We start from the raw sequence: 13,700 nt of genomic DNA, 5'->3' as shown, positions 1-13,700 counted from the left end.
TGTGATTCTTGATGATTGTCAGCAGCAACACGAGGGGGATTGAGTTTATAGTATTGGCGTTTCAGAAATTGACCTAATTGCCCATTCGCAGAGTACCCAGTATTCCGATTCTTGACGTTGGGTTGCTAAATCATACCCAGTCACCAACATAGTTATGACGGAAATTTCGGAACTCGTTGCCGGAAAAACCAGTGGGGCAAAAATACTGACAAAGAAACCAATCATACCCATCATCAACATCCTTGTTTGGTTCAGAGGGGGCCTCGTCTTTTGGTTTAGAGCTCTCTCTCTCTGTTTGGTTTAGGTTTAGGGCTCTCTCTCTTTGGTTCAGAATAGGGTTTGTTACCGAGTGTTACTACAGAAGCGTCGATTTCTTCCTCCTCTTCTCCATATCAATTTTCAACACGGCGCCCAGGTTACTTTGAGATTCGAATATATTCTACAACCCTAGCTACGAGGGAGGGATTCGAGCAAAAATCACAACCTTTTCCAACTTAAATACCCGACATTTTATTGGTTTAATGAAGATAAGACCATCCCTCGCAAATAAGATAAAATAAAAAGACCCTAGTTGATCTAGGTTAATCATAAAATATCAAATCCTAGTTAAAACAACGTAACCAAACCCTAACTTGTACAGAAAGTAATTGAAATGTCTTATTAGTTTTAAAAAAAGCAACAAAACCTTTGAAACATTAATTAGCATGTCCTATGTTGAAATAATATGCCGATTAAGAGCACGGTCATGTGATTCAAGAAAAGACTACGCAATAGGTGAGCTCGGATCGAATCGGTCCCAAAATTGTTGATGATCGAATTGATGGGTATGAATTTTCAGGGGGTGAGTTGAAAATAGCGGTTCGATCGGTTGTTGATCAAAGAAGGTGATCGTGAAGAAGAGTTTCAAGCAGTTCAGGAGGCCCCAGAGCGACAGCAAGATCTGTGTCAAGGCATTCACCTTCTTCACGATTATCACTATTAACTCTTAGCTTCCGATTTGTAATGCTTTCAATTATTTTCAGATGAAAATTATGATAATGATTCTCGCCCCAGTCTTATTTGCTTCCAAGTGATGCGAGGTGGTGAATGAATTACTTATATCTGATTCCAGTTTTGATGTACAAATTGATTTGAGACTTTAGATTCTGGTTTATACTGAAATATGGGTGGTGAATGACTTACTTATATCTGATTCCATTTTTGATGTACAAATTGATTTGAGACTTTAGATTCTGGTTTATACTGAAATATGTTGGTTTTTTTAATTTTTAAAGTGTCAAGGGATGTGCAAGAAGAAGTGATGATTTGTAGTTTGTACCCATTTTTTTATTTTTTATTTTTAGGAGAAAATTATATTGATCGAAATCATACGGTGACGGTCAAGCATGAGAGGTCCGAGGACAACTCAAGCACAAAGTAACGGGTTGACTATATTTAAGCTTAATATACTGATTATATGCATAATTGGCTTGATTACACATTGACTATTCAGGTACTCTTAAAAGTTGGATGGGGGAGGGTGGCATTTGAATGATATAGATAATATAAGGGGAGCAGGGTTAGCAATACAGCATTGTTGGAAGTGATATTTGAACATGAGGTAGATACCAATATACCATAGCCAATTAGCCATTTGCCTGATAGATTTTGCGAGCCGATCAAACAAACCCAAAAAACAGAAGACAAGTAATCAAACAAAATGTATCGAGCCATTCAACCAAACCATCTTCAAGACTAGACGTGAACCATACAATTATACGGTTTACACCTACCACAAACATAGGTTTTATTTATACATGGACCAATTATTCATAGTACGTAAATGCCAAACCAAGAGGGCATGCCAAGCTAGCTTATGTACACGTACTGTCAAACCCAAACCCAGAAGCACCAAGAGTACTAGAGAGCAAACCAGCAAGGGGCCGGGATATGTATTCAGGGTCAGCTTCGATCTGTTATCAAACCATCACCCAGTCCTACAGAGAAAAAAAAAACCATTAATATTTAGTCACACACAAACATACATGCACTATATATACACAGACACATGCATCATCAAACTCACCTCAATATCTTCATGGCTATCTCCTTGTGATTCTTGATTGTCAGCAGCAGCACGAGAAGGAATGAGTTTATAGTATTGGCTTTTGAAAAATTGACCTAATTGAATTGCCCATTCGCAGAGTACCTGGTATTCCGATTTTTGACGTCTGGTTGCTAAAGCAAGCCCAGTGAAAAAACAAACCAACATAGTTACGATGAAGATTCTGGATCCCGTAGCCGGAAAAACCAGTGGGGCAAAAAGACAGACAAAGTAACCAAACACAAATAAATCAGACTCACGACACTCATCATCATCAACATCCCTGTTTGGTTCAGAGGGTGACTCGTCTTCTGGTTTAGGGCTCTCTCTCTTTGGTTCCGGGGACTCCCTCTTTGGTTTAGGGCTCTCTCTTTTTGGTTTAGAGGGCTTGTTACCGAGTGTTACTACAGAAGCGTCGAAGCGTTTCCGGGCTTTGGGGTCCATGAGTAGTTCGTAGGATGAGTAGAGCTTTTGAAACTCGGCATTGGCATTGGGATCGTTTGGCCTCTTGTCTGGATGCAACTGCAAAGCCTTTCTCTTATAAGCCTTTGTAATCTGTTTCTCGCTAAGCTTGGTGCCTTCCTTACCCGTCGGTAAACCAAGAACCTCATAATGATCTAACGTCAATGTCTTCCTCCTCTTCTCCATATCAATCTTCGAGACGGCGCGCAGGTTTACTTTGAGATTGGAAAGTATTCTACAGCCCTAAATCAATGATAAAATATCGGGAAAAAAATATATCGAATAGAAAATTAATAGAGATAAGACCATCCTTTACAAATAAGAAAATAAAAATAAATAAAAATAAAACCTAGTTGATGTAGGAGAAAATATCGAATCCTAGTTAAAACAATGATCTTATCCATCCATGACATACACCTAGTAATTATGTGCGGATCTAGTCTTCTATTTCAATCCGGTTCCATCTTTCTCCGTGTGTGTGTATATATATATGTGTGTCGCCTCTCTTCTTCTGTAGTTTTGCTATTTTTATTCCCCAATGACAGATATTACTACTAGCAAACGAAGCGAAACTGTAAGCTCCGAGTCTGTCGCAACACTACAAGACCTGATCGATGAACTCCCCGAGTCTTTATTGGTTGAAATCCTTTGTCGACTTCCACGCAACACCATTGTTCAATGCAAAAGTGCCTGCAAATATTGGTCGACTCTCATCTCTCAACCTTGTTTCCATGCCTACTTTTTAAGCCTCCAAAAACAAAGCCCCCCTTTTGAAAGTAAGCTTATGTTTGTCCGTACCACTGCACATGAAATAGAGTTCTTCACATTTCCACAGGGGAAGAGGATGTCGAAAACATACAAATCCCATCCGACATACAAGGTTTTGGCAGGGACTTGCAATGACCTAGTTTTGTGGTGCGCAACTCCGACGTTTCAGAGGTACTGCTATTACATCAGCAATCTACACACCAAGCATTGTGTTACTCTTCCTTCCGCCCCTCAATGCCACCAAGCCCATGTAGTCGTGGGGCTCATATGCGATTCCTACCATAGGTGCAAGGTTGTGCGAATTCTCGAATGTGAGAAAGACTCTGCATTATTCAAGGTGGAGATCTTCTCTTCCGAAACCTGTGAATGGACACAAGTAGTAGTTCCATTCCCGCAAGGCCATACATATGATGATTTTAGAAGCAGTGTCGACCATGTAGCCATTGCTTGCAACGGAACATTGTACTGGTTAGTCTCTAATGGCCTTGTTATTGCTTTGGACCCTTCCGAGTGTGACAACAGATGCAGATTTATTTCCAAGCCTGATGTAGCAGCAGGCTTGTCTGCTTCTTCGTCATGCGAGCCGTGTCTCACTGTTTCCGGGGAACGTCTTCGTCTTTGCCAGTTCTATAATGAACCTCCATGCCCTATTTTTTATGTGTGGGACTTGAAAGAAGATGATCATGAGGTTGATGGAGTTGGAGGGAAAAAGGTGCAATGGTGTTTGAAAGAGAAGATTGTCCTGGACGAATTCATGGAGTGGATGTATTGGAAGCCTCTGGCTTTGGACCCAAATGATGAAGATATATTGTATACACTGATTTATTATCCTCGCAAAAATCCCGAATTTTCACGTCTCTGCAAGCTGAATATTCGAAAGTTTGCATCAGTGTTTCGCATGCTCTCCAAACGTATGCCAGTGCAGAACCGGATAGAAGCTTTTCCAATTGTGATCCCAAGGCAACGGTTGCCAACACCAGTTCCCAGACTAGATTACCAAGAGAAGATATGCCACTCTGTGCGTGGTGAATGACTTTCTTATACCTGATTCCATTTTTTGATGTACAAATTGAATATTTATATTCTGGTTTATACTGCAATATGTCGTTTAAAAAAAAAACATTGCTAAAGTGTTGGGGTGTGCAACAAAAGTGATGATTTAGTAGTTTGTATTCATCTTCATCTTTATTTTGAGAAAGCAGAGAAAATTTTATTGATCAAAATCATATATAACAACCATAACGGTCAAACATGTGAGAGGTCTGAGGACAACTCAAGCTCCTCATGGACTTGAAGTTCATGACACACATTACTTGCGCCGCCGGATTTAAACACGGCATATTCAAACTTCGCTAGGCCACCGTTTCCCCTGACATTTCTGTGTTTGAGAGCAGCCCTTCTTTGCTTGCAGCTAGAGACAAAGATTTAGGAACATATGTATCCCAATCCATCTTCAACCTCTTCATTGGAATTATCTCTTCCACTCCTCCCTCACTCTCTACAAGTCCAAGCTCATTCGAAGGTGGAGAATCCGAAACAACGGCCACCACCACAGGGATCAAAACATCCACTTCTTTCTTATCAATCTCCATTGCTTATTATCTTCACCAAAAGATGCACCAATCGTGTGGGCTAATCAAACCGGAGAAACCTGAAAATGCTTAAGCAAATGACACTATTGGAGCGAGTTTATTGTTGGCACCGTAGCAAATAAACATAGCTTAAACCCTGACGGGCTAACCTCAGAATTGTAAAAACCCAAGCCCATAACACAGAGAGAGCCCAAGACCATTAAACTGGTCCAAAACCCTTTTCTCTTCTCTCCCAACTCTCTCTGGCTACTAGTCTCTCAGTCCCTTTCTCCTTCCTCTGATGAGCGTAGTGCCATTTCTGCTAAGCCAATACCAATACTGACAGGTACCCTCTTTCTCTGCTTATATCTTTATCAACTTTTCACTTGGGTTTGTTTTGTTTCTCTATCTTTTTGTTTATCAAAATTTGTTTTACCGATTTGTTTCTCTGGGAGAATCTATGGAACGCAAAAATGGAGTAGGGTTTATCGAAAAGGGTTTATCTTGTTGATTTTTGTTTTAGTAAATCCCTAAAGAAACAAAGCAGTTAGCAGTCTCTCCCTCTTCAGATCGAAACAGTCTCCCTCAAACCAGTCTCTCTCGGTCTCTCCCTCTTCAGAAACAAACCGCGCCAGTCTCTCTCCCTCTTCAGATCAAAATTCAGGTTGGTTTTTGTTTCCTTACTCTTCTGGATTTATTGTTTTTGGTCAAAATCTGAACTGGGTCTGGGATTGTTGTATGAAATTGGTCTTTGATAATGATTTTGTTGAATTATTGACTGCTGGTGTTATGTGGGTTCTTAATTTTGTGCATTTGGTGTTTGTGAGTTTATTGTGTTTGGTTTGCTTTCTGGGCAATATCAATTCATGGATTCTAGATGAATGAAGGTTGATTTCGATCATCGTTTTCTGGGTTCTATACATTTGATGTGTGTTTTTGAACCTCATTGCTGCTTTTATTGTTTAGTTTTCGTGTTTAGGTATAAATGATAGATTTCTAAAGGGACCGGGAGGATCGGAGTAGTACTAGGAAAATGGTGAGAAAATAGGAATGTGTTTTTGATGAGGAAGCATGTAAGTTTGCAGAGGTATATATAGAGAATAAAAACTGTGTGTGTGATACTCTGGTACTTGGTGGGATGGTCTAATACAAAGGGCTGAAACACATGTGCAAGTAAACGAAAGTTAGGCTTTCCAAGAAAGATTATATTTAAATTAGGTGAATTTGCAAAAAGATACAGAGATTACTATACGTAGATATTTGTTGGGCAGGTTAGGCTAGCTCATATTCATGGTTTTCATTCTTCATTCATATGTACCCTGTAAAGTAAGATTGGGAGCAACTTAGTGAAAACATGCTAGACTTGACATTGGACGGATAAAGCAGATCATAACAAAAGAGAAACAAGGTGGGAGTACTACTGGGTGTTAATAGTAGTTATGGGTGTTTAGCACAAGGTGGGAGTGTAGAAGAGAGTACCTAGTAGTAGTAGTAGTAGTAGTAGCTGACTTGTGTTTGTAGTAGCTGATTAGTTGACATATGATGTTTGTGTCGAGAGAAACCAAATTTGAATGAATGCATGAAACTCTGCTGCATCTTTTTTGTATATGAATATCAGGTCTTATAAACTCTGCTACATCTTTTTTTATATGTGATGTCATTTGTATGCAGCAAATATATACGAGTTGGTCGGCATCAATTTACAATTAGATATTAATGTTTTAAACTTAATAATTGCATAGAAGAGAAGTAATATTAGTTGAAGCTGCATTTCCAACGGGTAAAAAAAATAAAAGGAATATTAGTAAGAGAAGAAAAAATTAAGGTATTGATTGATTAGAAAAGAAAAGACGTTAAAAAAAAAAAAAAAAAAAGGAAAAAAAACGCCAGCGGGTCTTAGCGGGTTCCAACGGGTAACCCGCGAACCCAACGGGTTCAACCCGCTATAACCCGTTAGCTTAACTGGTTGTAGCGGGTTGAACCCGCTAACCCACCACAGCCCGCCCGCTAACTGCCCAACCCGCCCATTTGCCAGGTTGACTGTGAGCAGTGGGAAAGAGTAAGATTAGTCTTCACCTTTATGTTTCCCTGATTGCTAAAATATGATGCTTATAGCTGTATTTGGTTGTTGAAGTTTGAAACTTTAGATATGGCATTGCTTTTGGAATCGGTATAATGGGTTTCGTGAGGCTATTGATGGTTGCGAGGTTCTGAGTTTTGATTATGTTATGGACACTTCATTGTGCATCCAGTCTGAAGTTTTCATATCTTGTGCACTTTTGGCAGTGTAGTATTTGAAGTTATGGGTGTGATTTGGGTTTTGCATTTGAGTGGTGGATGAAGTGAATAGTGATTTCTTACTTTGTTGTAATGTAGGCAGTGATTGAGAAACAAGACATTAATATATTGTGCTGAAGAGCTTGGTGGGATTTAGAAAATGATACGAATCTTAAAGATTAAGCCCCTAATATCTTTGCTTGAGTCTTCTTCTAGCCACCACTTCCTTCAGAGGTGCTTTGTGAGTGGGACTTCAAAGGGCAAGGCGAAGGTGAAAACTGCAGCCCCGCTGAAGCGCTCAAAGATAACTACGAAAAAGGGTTCTGCAGATGCTGCTCCTAAAGGTGCAGGAGGGAAAAGATATGCTGAAAGAGAAAAGTTTTATGAGCAATGCTTAAGTGCACCTACACCTGTCAGGTACCTGACGGAGAAGGAGAAACAACGTGAAGCCGAGTGAGCGAAGTTGGGACTTATTAGCAAAGATCGACAGCGTGAAATTGATATGAAGAAAAAGAATAAGCCAGAATTTCAGATCTCGGAAAAACCAACAGTTATTGGACCTCCTGGTTTGGATTTGATATCACTAGGTTTGGTTGATGAGGAGAAGTTACCAAAATATGAACTGACTGCTGAAGATGGCCAGCGGCTTGCTAAGGAGTATAGCAGGGTGTTGATGAGGTGTCACCGGGCAAGGCAAGCAGCAGAGTCAACACTTGCGTTTGAAGAAGGAGGCTATTGAGGCATTGCATGAACATTTGAAAGCAGCAGCATTGGTGCCAGACATGACTCCATTCCCTACAGATCGGTTCATGGCAATTCTGACTCCTCCAATTGAAGGCTACATTGAGAAGGTTAAGGAAGCTGCACGGAGGAGCAGTGAGAAGGGGAAGCTCAGATAACCAGAGGTTGAATCTCCTGTCTTTTTCTTCTTTATATTAAACGTTATTCTAACTGTTTAGATTACTTCAGAAGAAGGTCGAGGTTTTACTCAGTTTTAAAGGTTGCACAACATTTTATTTAAGTGTTATGCTGCATTTTTTTTTTTATAATGGCTCAGGGATTTAAATGACCTCCTGGGTTGTTATCCACAGTTTTGTAGAATCAATAGTCGCACAATTCTCTAAGAACACTTGCTCGTGAATTGCTATCCATAGTTTTGTAAAACTTCCCCATTTTAGAACCGAGAGAAAATGGATCTCTGGGAAAAATTGAATTTTTGATGTTAGAACTTCCTATTTTTTATACTATTAAGGTGCAAGTATCTTATGAAATGAGCAGTGTTGATGATATTCTGTTATCCCTGAAAGTGCTCATTTCAGCTAGTCAACAGGACCTGTAGCATACTATCTTGAAGTTAGATGATGTCTAGGAAAGCCACAGATAAAACTTTATAGCATGTCAACTCTTTTCTGATTTGCACAAAGGAATTGATATTATTTGTAGTCATTTTCTTCGAGAACGCATTGTGCAATTTGAATTGCATCTTGTTTTCTTTTTCCTGTTTGGTTTCATACTGTCTGTTGAGTGATTGAGGCTTGATGACACAAAAAGCTTTACATGGGTTTGTTATTATGATGCCTATCATAGTACTCATGCTCCTTCACAGAAATAAAATCATGCAGCGTGTAGTAGATTAACTAGATTCATAGGCTCTGATCAGCTTATTTTGCTGTTTCTTAATATTGTCTTTCATGATTCTTATGCAGGTAGAGTTATGCTTGCATGTTAGGACTTATTTGGTTGTTGGAACACTATCTATTACTGAAGTTGAAACTTGACTTCAGGAAGTCGCACATTCACGCCAAAGTGATGAAAAGAGTTGCTATGTTAGATCTAATCCTTGTGTTTTAGTTAATAATATGCCTGCATGCTTTTGATAATTCCATGTGGGCTAAAATTTGTGTGACCAAATCTGTTGAATTTACGTGTTTGCAAGGTTTTATAGTAACTTTGGTTTCCTTATCAAATTTGAATTCTATATGATGTTCTTTGAAGCCTTACTAATTGAACCTTGATGTGAACGTTTAAATCTTATTGTATGTTGATGATTGTTAACAGGGATTTCCAATAGTAGTGATACAAATTGTAAAACATTTATTCTTTAACCCTACTAATTATCTAACTGGTCTGCCCCAAGCCTGCAATGGATCTTGTTATTTTTCAAAGGTTTAGAGCTGAAAAGCAAGGGTTAGTCTAATAGCATTGGTGAGGCTAGTAAGAACAATTGGGCAGTAGTGGGATGATCAATGACATAGGGACATGAATTTGATTGCCGAGTAAAGAAGGGGGAAGAATATTGTAACTCTCTAATGGAAGCTTTAACGTCTTGTAGAAATCAACCACAGTGTCATATACTGTTGGGAGCTCCACAACAAGATTTAAAGGGAAACTCACATATATCTTAAAGATATACTTCCCGTACATGACCATTCTCGGGTAAGTTTTTTCAATTTCTTCTTGCTTATCCTTAGCATACTCTACTGCCCTTCGTATATGGGAACCTAAGGAAGCTCCTTGCTTTTTTTGTTCCTCAGGTTTTTCCCACTCTCTCTTAGGATAAACATAAGTAACCCATCGGTTGTCCTTTTACATTTTCGTAGTATCTCGTAGGGTATTGAAATATATAGGACTCTACATTTCTCATTCACTTCTTTGTAAACTAGTATTACATCGTTCCCTTCTGGTGGTTCTTTATATAGCAAGATAACGTCACTAAATTCTGACACAAAAGAAGAAGAAGAAGAAGAAGAAGAAGAAGAAGAAGAAAAAGAAGAAAGGACATCAGTAAAGTCATATGTAGCTTTTTATAAGATTGAAGAGTTCAATCCAAATACAAACTTACATTAATAGAAGAACAAAAGGCTAGAAACGTACTATATACACATTCTCAAACTAGCTACAAGGTGAACAAACCAAAGAAAGCAAACTCTGATATCAATTATGGAAAACTTCTCAAAAAAAATCTCAAAAAAACCTAAGTAAAACAATCTCAAAAGTCCTTCTCAATCAACATGTGTTGATGAACTTCTTGAAGAATAAACTTCAAAAAACCCACTTTGTTGAAAAATATTGAAGACTTAAGCGCCTCTAAATTTTAGTTCTCTAATGGACTTTTATTATTTGGTGATGATCTGCTTATTTCAGATTTTATTCAGTGATGAATTGTGTTATGTACTTATGAACTTTTATCAATTTTAATGTTTTATGGTTACAGTGATTGATTGATGAAAATATATCATAATATGGTGATGGATATTTTTGATATGTTGTACTTTGAATTATGAACTTGATGCAGTGATTGTTACATTATTGTAGTTTAAAATTTATATGACAGCTGGTTACTTTATGTCATAAACTTGAAAAGTTGAAGTTAAAATTTATAGGTTGTAATGAGAAATTGAGATGAGACAAAAGCTTCTCTAAGATAAGTATGGCAATATTGTCACACATTGGTTGTACATAGGAGGCCTTAATAGTTGAATCCATCCAATAATAATGTAAAGACTCACAAGGCAAGAAATCGTAGGATGTATTTGTGTTGCCACAAAACTCATTTGGCTCATTAATCAAACAAGTACACTATTTGCACATTTACTTAATTACTTAGAAAATAAATGATTAGAGACAAATAGAATTGGAGAATAAATGAAACAATATCGACTCCTAATGGTTGATTCCTAAATCTATCTTCCTCATTCGTAATCAAATTCTTTACGCTGTGTTTAGATGCGACGAAATTCTCTAGAATATAATTAAATTTCAGGATTTCATGATTTCATCTATATATCCGATTTTCCCATTTGGTATCCCATATCATGAAATTCTTAAATGACTTAGGAAAAGAAAACATACTAGATTGGGCAACGACAGATCTCCTTAAAGTGCGTGCGACAGTTTTTCGCAAGGAAGGAGATGCTAGATTGGGCCGGATTCATTGATTGAGCCTACCTAGCCCTAGCTGAGGTGTGGACTATTCTTAGGCCTGGTGGTCTTTGGGTCACGGGCCCTGGCTTTATTGTTTTATCTTTTCTTATTTATTAGTTTTAGTCTAGGGTTGCTTGCAGGTCTAGAGCATTTTCTTAGTTCTTGGGTTTTTGGCCTTTAACTAGGGTTTGTTGGTGCTCTGAGGTTGCCCCATGGCCCCCTCTGCTTAGGATGGTCCCGGAAGTGGTCAAATAAGATAGGTTGAGGACTTGTCCCTTCCTCCTTATGTCTTAGTGGCTGGTAACCTGGTTCGTGTGCTACCAAGACAATATCGATTGATCATAGTGCATCATCCCATGGTCTCCAGCATAGAGATTGATTAGTGTGTACTAGGTAGTTTCGCAAGATTCATTTCTTACGTAGCTCCCGCAGGCGGATCGTGTTCATGTTGTTGTATCTACTCTCAAGTTGTGAACAATAAAAAGAGGCACTAACGTCCTTTAAATGACGAGAAAATAAATTTGAGAGAATTGGAGGTTTAAATTCATGTTTTGAATTCCCTAAAAAATACACGTTAATTCTGAATTCATTCGATCAAAACTATGTTTTATTACTTTCAAAGAAAAGTAATTTTAGTGCTTAATTGTCATTTTTAAAATTTTATATAATGATACCCAAACAACATAATCCTTAATTACTAGAGATTAATTCGTGGAATCATGATTCTTGTCATTTAAGAATGTCTTTGGAAACTAAAAATCCTTTATCCAAACACACTCTGAGTATTCGATTTCTGATAAAGAGGTGAAACATAGCCAATTTTGATTTCCTTCCACGTGTTCGTACTTCGTAAATGCATGCATGCATTTAATTACCCCATAATCATTTCATTCCATTTGAAGTACATAAACGTCATCAGGGGCGTAGCTACATGGTGAGTAGGAGGTTCAATTGACCCTTCTCACCATCTTGCCATAGGTATTGTACTTTAGATTTTTACTTATACATGAGAGTATCTAAGCTATTTGATTCATTTTGCCCCTTCAAATGTGACAACAAATATACTGGCTTTTAACTAGTTCATGAGATCAAAGCAAAAACAATCCATTTATTTGTTTGTATTTATTGTATTTTTCTTTCTCATTTTTTATTCGTTTTAATTTTGTTTATCCCATACATATTTGTCGATGAACTCCGACGATAACAAATTAACTCATCTAAAGTTTGACTCCTCCTAATGTAATTTATGACTACGCCACTTCGTGCCATCTATGTGCTTGAATGATCAATCCTACTATCGTTAACCTCTTACTAATGACCCAATTACTTTACCGGGCAGGCCCCAAATCAACTCACGAGTCCCGATTCTATCCGCTCATATTTTCAGGCTGAATACCTTTTCGCATTTTTGCAGAAACGGTCCAACCCTATGCTTCTCTCTCCCCATTTAGTTTTCCTAGTTCTCATTTATCAAATGACTCTAGGGTTTCCACTCAGCAAGATCCGGATGCGTTTGATTGAAGGAAAATGGAAGGAGATAGACTCGGACTGTTTACTCAACGTGTTTGGAAGAGTCGCAATAGGAGTTGTTGCTTTCGGCAATCCCTTTTGTATGCAAGTCCTGGTACACAAGAAGTCTTTATCCTAGCTATATGCTGGAAATCTCTACACTTCCCACAATTTTAACCTTTTCCTTTGAACCTTTTTCTTGTTCGTTGATCAATATTATGGAATCGATAGGACTCGTTTCTCCCCCTTTGGTAAAGTTATGAGTTAATGGCTGCGATGGAAATGACCAAGAGATCAAGCTAGCTACTTGTTCTTTATGAAATGTGTCGGATGTGTGCCCTAGCCACTGCAAGGATTTGAGGAGTTTACCGATTTGTGATCTCGATTATGGTTTAGCTGAGGCTGTGACAATTTCGAATTTGATGCAATATTACGAAGTGCTTGACCATTTGGAGTTAATATTGAATGGAATGGTCTTTGTTACACTATTGTTAGGCTGCATGCAATAACTTGAGGGTTTTAAGGTCAGCAATCGTGATGGTTTTGAACAAGGGCATCGATGGAGAACATACAGCTCTTTATGTGCGGAGGCCGTGGTCGATATGGTTTTGGTGTCTTTTGACTAACTTTGGGAAGCTCTTTCAGCTGGAGCGAGGAGTAGATCTGCTTTGACATGTCTTAATGTGCCTTGAGGTAAAAGGCAGTTTACATTTAGCTGTGTTTGGTTTTTCTTTGTATTTGTATTTGTTGCTGTGAAAATTGATGCTCTTGTACTGCTCGAGTATAGTGTTACTGGTTTGTTAGAGCTAGCTTTGTACTGCGCTCTTAACTTGACGTCGACTCGGTCTAAAGACTAGGATTTAGTGAAAACATAGAAGTAATTAACTAAATATCGTGAAACATGATCTGTGAGACTGTGACAACAAATCTTCGTTTTTTTAGTCTACGCAATAGTCAATGATCAATTGTCGGTCGTGTTGTTGATCAGTGCACAGTTGGCCATTTATCAGATATGATATATGTGGTACATAGAGTGTCTTGGTCTTTTTCGGTTCACTTGAACATTGATTTTGAATTATTGAAAGATATTTTCACCAAAAGTGCTT

General features: G+C 38.2%; 1 pseudogene across 1 annotated transcript; it reads left to right on the top strand.

The window, feature by feature from the left end:
- Positions 1–5,184: 5,184 nt before the first annotated feature.
- LOC101299489 lies at positions 5,185–9,125 on the top strand (annotated as a pseudogene). Its single transcript, XR_184839.1, has 3 exons — positions 5,185–5,548; positions 7,261–8,066; positions 8,868–9,125. The product of XR_184839.1 is annotated as an uncharacterized LOC101299489 (transcript).
- Positions 9,126–13,700: the final 4,575 nt, after the last annotated feature.

The sequence above is a fragment of the Fragaria vesca genome, linkage group LG6 (genome assembly GCF_000184155.1).
Source record: "Fragaria vesca subsp. vesca linkage group LG6, FraVesHawaii_1.0, whole genome shotgun sequence".
In the NCBI taxonomy this organism is placed as follows: Eukaryota; Viridiplantae; Streptophyta; class Magnoliopsida; order Rosales; family Rosaceae; genus Fragaria; species Fragaria vesca.
Note: the sequence above shows the minus strand (reverse complement) of the source record. Positions and strands in the feature narration are given on the sequence as shown.